Here is a 9,173-nt window from a genome sequence, read left to right on the forward strand (position 1 = left end):
TCAGAAAACTAACACTGCATATATTTAAAACCACGTAAAACCTCCAGACATCCCTGAGCAACATTACTTGGTGGTGGTTTTAGGGAATCTTGAAACTGTGAAATTTTACAGGCCATGTTTTATGTGTATTTTCATTTACATTTATTAATGGGACATAGGCTATTTCAACATTCTAAATAGATCTGTAGTTCAAAATTAGGTATGGACACTTAGTATGAGGGAATTCTTCACAGAAATTCTTCACCTGAACTATACTGCTAAGGCATACAATATGAAGAGTATGTAAGGGTTAATCAACAGGTAGTATGAATAATAGGACATTAGTAACTGAATAAGTCGATAAATTAAAACATTGGCACCTGAAGTGTCTATTATCAATGCATTAATACCCCACTGTAGAAAAAAAATAAATAAATACTCTAACAAACGTGTCCTGTGGTACCTAATTAAAAGCATCTCAGTATAATCAAGAAAACGAACTTTAGGTATTAAAAATGTAAATACTCCGTTCAGAAAAAAGAGCCATGTGATTGTTATTCTGGATAATATATCACTGGATTATAATTTTTCATGGTTTGAGTAATTAGGGTGTTACTGTTTGAGCTGGTCAAGGTAAAAAATTTCAGGGTCCGAGCACCCAAAGGGTGCTTTTGGAATGGTAGGATTTTCTATTATTATTTGTGACAAAGAGATGTGTTTTTAAAGGCCCTAAACATACTCAAAACTGCACAAAACTTGGCACACACATCCGACCCGGCAAAAATTTTTAGAATTTTGAAAAAAAATACACACATCCATAGAAAAATTGCTCCATGGCACCACCTAGAAAATTTCAACAGAGTCCCATCGAAAGCACATTTGACCTAGAGTTACGCAGTTTGGTAGGCACATAGAGCAGGTCAGGATGAAAAAAAAACTCCCCCTCTCCAAGCTCTAAAATGCAACATGGCTAAACTGTGCCCCCAACAATATTTCAACAGACTCCCATCGCGGCTACATTTCACCTAGAACTCCAAAATTTGGCACACATATGTAACAACTCGTGAGGCACAAAAAAGTCAATTAGCATGTTTCTGTAAACCCAACAGGAAATCCGTCATGTTGGAAAAACGGCGAGCATGCTGGGCCATTTTCACTTAAAAATGGCCATTTTTAAAATCTATCTCCTCCTAGGGGGTACGTCGTACACACCTGAAATTTGGTCAGCACAAACTACAGGATGTGGTGATTGAAAGTTATCAAAACGCTGATGAGGCTCGGTTTAGAAATGGCAGCCCGTGCAATTTTGATCAATGTCCATTTTGCCCACTTTCGCTGTGTTTCTGCCATTCAACACAGTCCTGTCGGAAGACTGATTTACCTACAGCTACAAGATTTAATGGGCATGTGTAGCAGGTCAGGACGCACAAAAAAGTAAATCAGTCCCAAGCCCTGAACCCAACAGGACGTCCGCCATTTTGAAAAACTAGCTATTTTTATTATTATTTCTTCATGACAAAGAAACATGTTTTTGAGGTCCTAAACGTACTCACACAGGCAAAAAAAATTTGCACACACATCAGACCCAGCAAAAAATTTTATGTCTAGGGGGAAATACACACCTCAACAGAAAAATGGCTCAACAGCGCCACCTACAAAATTCCGAAAAAGGGTCCCCAAACACACTTTCACACGGAGCCACGAAATTCGCCTCACACATAACATGCCGAGACGCACAAAAAAGTCTCAAGGACACACATCTGAAATGCAACAGGAAGTCGGCCATTTTGAAAAAATGGCTTTTGGCCGAAAAACTGCCATTTTTCGCCATTTTCAAAATCTATCTCCTCTAGGAGGTAAGTCTGGAGAGCAGCGATTGATCAGACGGACTGAGAGAGGACTCTGCCCCGCCCACATTTACCGGCTACTGCTTTGTTTACCGACGTTGCTGCTAACAACGTTAGCCTCCAAAAGTGGCGCTAAACTCTACAGGTGACTGTTAAAGTGGTCTCAGCAACTGGTTGTTTTCTGTCCACATCTGTACACACATAGTAAAGCAGCGACCTGCGTTACTATAGCTGAAGTTACTATAAGTTCAACGATCTAACATCGTGTTTAAAAGTTGTTCTGTAAATCTCAGGTTACATTTCCTGACTAGTTAACGCTGATGCTACAACAGGTTTGTCAGTGTCATAAATGAGTTACCTGTTGTCTGTGACTAGTTTCCTGTAGATGATCAATCATAATGGATTGATAACATTATAAGAGTCTGATAACGGCTGCCGTCTCATGGCAGACAGGAATGATCAGCAGAAACTAAACCAAGCTAACGTTACACCACAGAACACTGATTAGGGGTCATCTCTCAGTCCATGTCTCTGTTCTCTCGCTTTTAACAGCTTCTGTTCATTTCACTGAGACAAACATCTGTTGAAATGATTCCTTCTCTTCCAGAAACAGTGAAGTTACTGAGGTCTGAGCACCATGGCATGACCATTACATTGAACCTCAGAGCTCAGTCACAGTTAGTTTTTTATTTACATTATTTAATGTAAATCAGTCCAGCAGACTGTTTCTCTACTACAGTGTTTTATCAGATAACTGAGGACCTCATGTAATCAGAGTGCTGTTTTCCCTTTTTTCTCTATGAATCACATTATCATAGTTCGGAATAAAAACAATCACTTTATTTTCCTTCTAAGGCAGTAAAATATTCTTTGGCCTCATCCAGGGAAACAAACATTTCCTTCAAATGAAAAAATATGCATGGCTTAAAGTATTTCGGCACCATGCTGGATTTCCAGCGTGCGACGCTTGTCTTAGCGAATGCTGCGAACGGATAGCAGCGAATACGCTAGCGAATACCAGCGTTAGCAGCGAAGACAATGGTAGTCAACGTATCGGCCCAATTTGCAGGGTAATTTTTTCATGCAGCATCGTCACGGGCCATTACTCTGTAGGCAAGAACCCTGTATGCAAGTATTATTATAATAATAACAATAATAATGATTATTATTATTACTACAACTACTACTACTATTTGGATAATATATTTATTGACTGAATGCTTTTTCACATACGGGGATTCCCACTGATAGCCAATCAGAATGAATGTAACGGAAAGTCGCCATATACCATAGCCCGCTATACTGGGCTGCAGGGTTGAACGGGGTGAAAGTGGCAGATCGGTATAGCGGGCTATAGTGTTGAAAGGGTTAAGCAGACACGGGAAGCCCTTAGTGCAAAAAAAATGAAGAAGCCGGGTGCTTGTTTCTGTACCATCTGCTCAAAAAAACTCATGTAGGCAACTAGTGGCAAAAAAGTGCTGTCAGATCACAAGTCAGACCCTGGCCATAGAGCTGCTATCTGCTCTGAAACTCACAACTCGTTTGCTGGGAGCAGCAGCCACCGCTGAGGTACCGGTATCAATGACTGACCGGGTTTGTAATTTAAAAATAGGCCTGTGCACATTCATTGCAGAACATGACTTGTCGTTCACCATATCTCAGCCACTCTTTAATCTGTGCAAAAAGTTGGCTGAAGATAAAAATGCTTTGTCAAAAAGGTTTGTGTCAAATCAGCATGCTGGTTACATAAATACACATGATATAGCACCAGCATTTAAGCAAAGTCTTTCTGAAAAGCTCAAAAGATTTGTGTTTTCACTGAATATTGACGAAGTATTGTATTTCAAAAGTGGAAAAGCCCTCTGAACAAGCGCAGACCTCCGCCAAGCCGCTCATTTCCACCATATTGTGATTTCCAGCCAATGTTAAAGTCCTGCATTCATTTTATCTACACTTTAGATTCATGGAAAATCAAAACATACCTTAAGCATTTGAATTAACATTGATATCACTAATAACAAGCTGACGGAGCAATGAATGGTCTTTCTGCACTCTCAAATATTTTTTACACTTATGTTATTTCTACAGTTCCTTACTGGCTTTAAGCTGTTAGCTAATGCTATGCTAGGTTAGCACAACTTTAGCAATGCAACGTAAATGAAAAGCATGACCGACGCAACGAAGTATGCATCAGTCGTCATGACACATGGCAAAGAGAGTTAAAGTGAAACAGGAGACATGTTGAGTCATTGTTAATGTCATAACATCGTTGTGAACTTATCTATCAGTACCTCCGCTCAGCCCACTCCTGTGATGCTGCCTGGCTGTAGCTTCCTCCTGTACCACTGAGAAGACAGCGGTGAGGACTGAAGGACTGAATGGAGTCAGAACTCCATCTAGTGGACAAACGGTGCAATGACAGCATTCTGCACAACTGTGACACTTAAGAGCATTTACTGTTTTATGAGAAAATAACCATATGGGGGGGGGGGCATTGTTAGCGAATAGTAGGGCTAGCAGCGAAGACAACGGTCGTCAAACTTTGTCGGTGCTTGTTATTAAATATTTTCCTGCTACATACCCTAAAAAAATAGGTATCGGCCCAATTTGCAAAGTAAGCTTTTCATGGAGTAACCTCATGTTATGGCGCTGGCAAGAACCCTGTATGCAATTATTATTATTATTATTACGACTACTACTAGTACAACTATTTGAATAATTTATTTAATGACTAATGCTTTTTCACATACGCATACCTGTCAAGTCTTGGATTTGAAAATAAGGGAAATTTTCTGGCGCCCGCCGTGAGCAGTCCCACCATCCCAACCAAGCTCCAGTATCCCTTACATTTTTGGTGTACAAAAAAGCTAAAATCACAGCTACACTACTTCCTGAACTTCAGCCAGCTCTTTTGTTTCCTGTGTGCCATTATTGGACAAACTGATCAATCCAGGTGTGTCTGACCATTGCTGTGAGGTCAGACACACCTGGATTAATCAGTTTGTCAATTAATGGCACACAGGAAACAAAGCAGCTGGTTGAAGTTCAGGAAGTAGTGCAGCTGTGCATAAAGCCACATTCACATAATGTGAACATTCATTATAGCCTAAATGAAAACACAAAAGGGGTATATATGAAAAGTATTTATTTGAAGGGATTTGCATATTTTTTGTTCATTTAACATTGCTTGTATTTACATTTACATTTGATTTTCATTCCACACATTGTTTTCATTTCACATTGCTCTTCTTTTACAGTTTTTCATCTCATTTCACATGACTTTTCTTTACTCTTTTAATGACTTGGTGTACTCATTTGTTGCAGACTTTGCATTCTTTATGACTGTTTTGGAAGGAGTGTATTTGTGGACTGGTCCAGAGTAGTTTATGTTACATGAGAGAAGAGCGCAAACAGTTCTGTTGGCTAACGACATCCTATTCTCTGTAACAATCTTTCGCACCATGCTAAACACCCTTTCTGAACTTGCATTACTATGGGGAATGCATAGTAATGCCTTCATCAGTTTTGGCAGCTCACTAAACCTCATGTCCTTTCCTACCAGGCCCCAGAATCTATCAATTCTGTCTTCTTGGGGAAGTTCCTTTCTATCTGCCATCTGGTAGTCTGTGAATTCCTCTCTCATCTTATCCTTTTTCAGCCTCAACTGAGGGAACAGGGCCTCTAGCCTTTCCACTGTAAAGTAGAGAACGTTGTTATGATGCGATGTAAAGCCCTTTGAGACAAACTGTTTGTAAAAATGGGCTATACAAATAAAATTGCCTTGCCTTGCCTAACATCAATAGGGTTTATGCACAGCTCCACTAATTCCTGAACTTAAGCCAGCCCCTTTATTTCCTGTCTGATGTCATTGGACAAACTGATTTATCCAGGTGTGTCTGACCTCACAGCAATGGTCTGACACACCTGGATTAATCAGTTTGTCCAATTGGAAACTGTATTATCTACCTGTCCCTGGAGTTACAGTAAGGTGAGCTGCAGGGTCCAGCACTTTCAGGTCTCTCAGGAGTGGATGGTCGAGGGGAAAGGAGTAAAACATCTTCTCAAGCACTGCCTCATAGAAGCTTCTCACAGTTCTACAACAGCATAAGAGTGAAAAAAATGCATTAGTGGTAATATTTTAGGCACACTACAGCCTATACTCTCATACTGTGAAAGGTGATATCCTAATATTACTACTGGGTAATCTACTCACTGAAAGATTTTCTTCTCGGCTGACACAGGGAGCTCAGCGCTTCTCATGAAGGCCTTTGTGTCTGCTCCGATAAAGAGATCTTCATCAGCCAACTGATGTCCTTCTCCATACTCCACCTCCCTGAGTGGTACACCCACAACTGCCCTGGCTGGTATGAGGTAGCCCAGGATCCTCTTGATTAGCCTGCACATCTCCTCTTCAAGTCTGTGAATTTGTACTCCCTCTGACTGCAGACAATATCAATGGTCAAAACAAAGTAACAGTGAAACAAGAAAGCTACAATAAGCACAAACATTTACTTATATACCATTATTCACTCAGTATCACTGACCTCCACCTGGAAGGCGATGTTGAATTCAGATAAAGGCTTAAGGGCAGCACTCAGGAACAGGAAGTAGGTCTTCACGATTGGATTATGCAGATGGCTTGCCAGATCACGCACTTTAACACTCCTCTCCACCTCCTCATGACTGTTAAAGTATGCCTACAGTACATAGAGATACAGTATGGCAAAACATGGTTAAAATGGAAATATAGCATAGTAAATTGTATAGATATCTGCTGAGTGGAGTCACTATCTTAACTGTAGTGCATCCCACTGGTTCAGCACCCTCTGGATGCAGCTTAACAGACTCAGCCATCTGGTGCTGCAGTACCTGAGGAGCTTCAGGTGGTCTGAATCTACAAACTCTTTGTAGACTTCACATCTTTTTGCACTGAGAGACAGAAAATTACTTTGTTAGTGGTAGGAATTGTGAGTGAATGAGTGTGTGAGTGTGTGTGTCAGTGAGTGAGTGAGTGTGTATAGAATATGAACTCCAACTAGACTACCTTATTTATGAGTTAGCCACAAGCAATGTTGTTACAATGTAACACACACAACATTAAGAGAAATAGCAGGCCTACATATATGCATTTACCTTTGATCAAAGTGGGTGTATATCCCCACCAGGATGTCTTCCACTGGCACCTGGGCTGCTCTGATGCCACAGCCAGTGGCAAATTGTACCAGGCGGCAGATGCAGCCAAGGTCCTGGACATGGGGCTGGCTGGTCTTCAGTCTGCTGATGACCGAGTTATGTTGGCCTTTCATAACACTTGCATTATCTGAGTTAAAGGCAATCAGGTTATCCCATGGGATGCCTCTTCTTCTATTGGAAACAGGAAAAAATGCCACAAAACATCCATCCATCCATTATCTATACACCGCTTAATCCTCACTAGGGTCATGGGGGGCTGGAGCCTATCCCAGCTGACTCAGGGTGAAGGCAGGGGACACCCTGGACAGGTCACCAGTCTATCACAGGGCTACACTTAGAGACAGACAACCAAGCACACTCACATTCACACCTACGGACAATTTAGAATCACCAATTAACCTCAACATGTTTTTGGACTGTGTGGGAGGAAGCTGGAGAACACGGAGAGAACCCACGCTGCACAGGGAGAACATGCAAACTCCACGCAGAAAGATCCCGGTGCCCCCACCGGGACGCGAACCGGCAACCTTCTTGCTGCGAGGCAACAGTACTTGCCACAAAACATCTCAGACAAAATTTAAGGTTGTAAGTGAATGCAAACTACTAAACATGTCAACAACAGTGCTGTACCCCTTTACCTTTATGCCTCATTTAGCTTTTCATACAGATTTTCTGCGTTTCCTACATTGCAGATAGGCATCTCCAGGAATCTTGTAGCGACCTGTGGAGTGGCCTCATAATAGAGTCTAGTCAGGATGACGAATTCTTTGTTTTTCTGTTGTTCGATTCATCACACATCAGTGAAAAGGGCTGAGATCGACATCTTTTGGCCAACTCGTCCTCTAGTTCTGCTGCTATGGCACCTGTTGAGTGTCCAGTAATTAGCTAGTAGCCTACAACATGCATACCATATTGTAAAACTGGTTTTTGGCACGTAATGAGTTAATGCTCAAATGTCATAATATTCAAACACATTTCAAAACCATTTTATACAGTTTTAGCAAACGTACAGTTGCCTGGCATTAAGATAGGTAGCTATATGGCTTGTAAACTTACCTTTGATGAGTTGAGTAGCCTTACTTTTTCCCGTTGAGTATTTTCGTGCAATAGCAGAGTCAGGAAACATGCCAGCAACACACTTGTTGAAGTCATCGTGAAAGGAGAAAGGAATGTTGTTTTTGGCACACAGCATTGCCATTTTTAGCTCGGCACTTGTGACCTGCTCTGCCTCGGTGGCATTTCTAGTCACGGATGCTGACATTGTCTGTGCATGTTTTTGAGCCTCCAACCCGAGTTTGTGCTTGTTGGATTTCTCATGCTGGGTCACATCATGCTTGCCCCTGTGCGAGATGCTGAAGTCACAGTTACAGATCTTACAAAGCGCGTGGCTGTCCCCCAACCTGCTTCTCTTCAAAAAAGTAAATTCAGTGTCCCATTGATCACGGTATTTACAACAAGGTTTTGTTTTCTTGGCAGGAGTGCCTTCTCCATCGTCCCGTCCATCATTCATCTTTCTTTGCTGTTTTCTGTTTTCTTCGCGCCCTGTCACTCATCGGATGTCACACACTAACCTCGCGACCTGTAGTGGGCTACTGCTGTGGCAGTTATCACGAGGCAAGTGACAGATCTCAGATTGGGAATGTTTTTTTGTTTTTTTGAATTATTGCGGTATTATTATGTTTTAATAAGGCAGGTTAAAATACGGGAGATTTATGGGAAAAATACTAATACGGGAGGACGGCGGGAGAGAAGAGTAAAATACTGGACTTTCCCGGCCAAAACGGGATACTTGACAGGTATGACATATGGGGATTCCCACTCATAGCCAATCAGAATGAATGTAACGGAACGCTAGATTATATTTAACTGTAGTATCTGTCACCACTTTGGTGTTATTCTGGGTGTTCTTCCAATCTACACTGCAGTAAGAAGGACTACAACATGTGAATCAGTCATTAAACATCAGCTGTCCAACAAGACGTTAAGGATCAGAGCGTAGATGAACAGTTTTATCAGTTAAACATCAGACAGCAGGTACTCAGGACTACTGATGGTGTTTTACTGATAGACTGTTTCAATCACATTTAAGTTCCCTAACCAGCATCTCCACAGACAGTTTTATTAACTCACTGTACCACATTACAGCAACACAAC

This window comes from Stegastes partitus, unplaced genomic scaffold (assembly GCF_000690725.1).
Source record: "Stegastes partitus isolate 25-593 unplaced genomic scaffold, Stegastes_partitus-1.0.2 Scaffold151, whole genome shotgun sequence".
Classification (NCBI taxonomy): Eukaryota; Metazoa; Chordata; class Actinopteri; family Pomacentridae; genus Stegastes; species Stegastes partitus.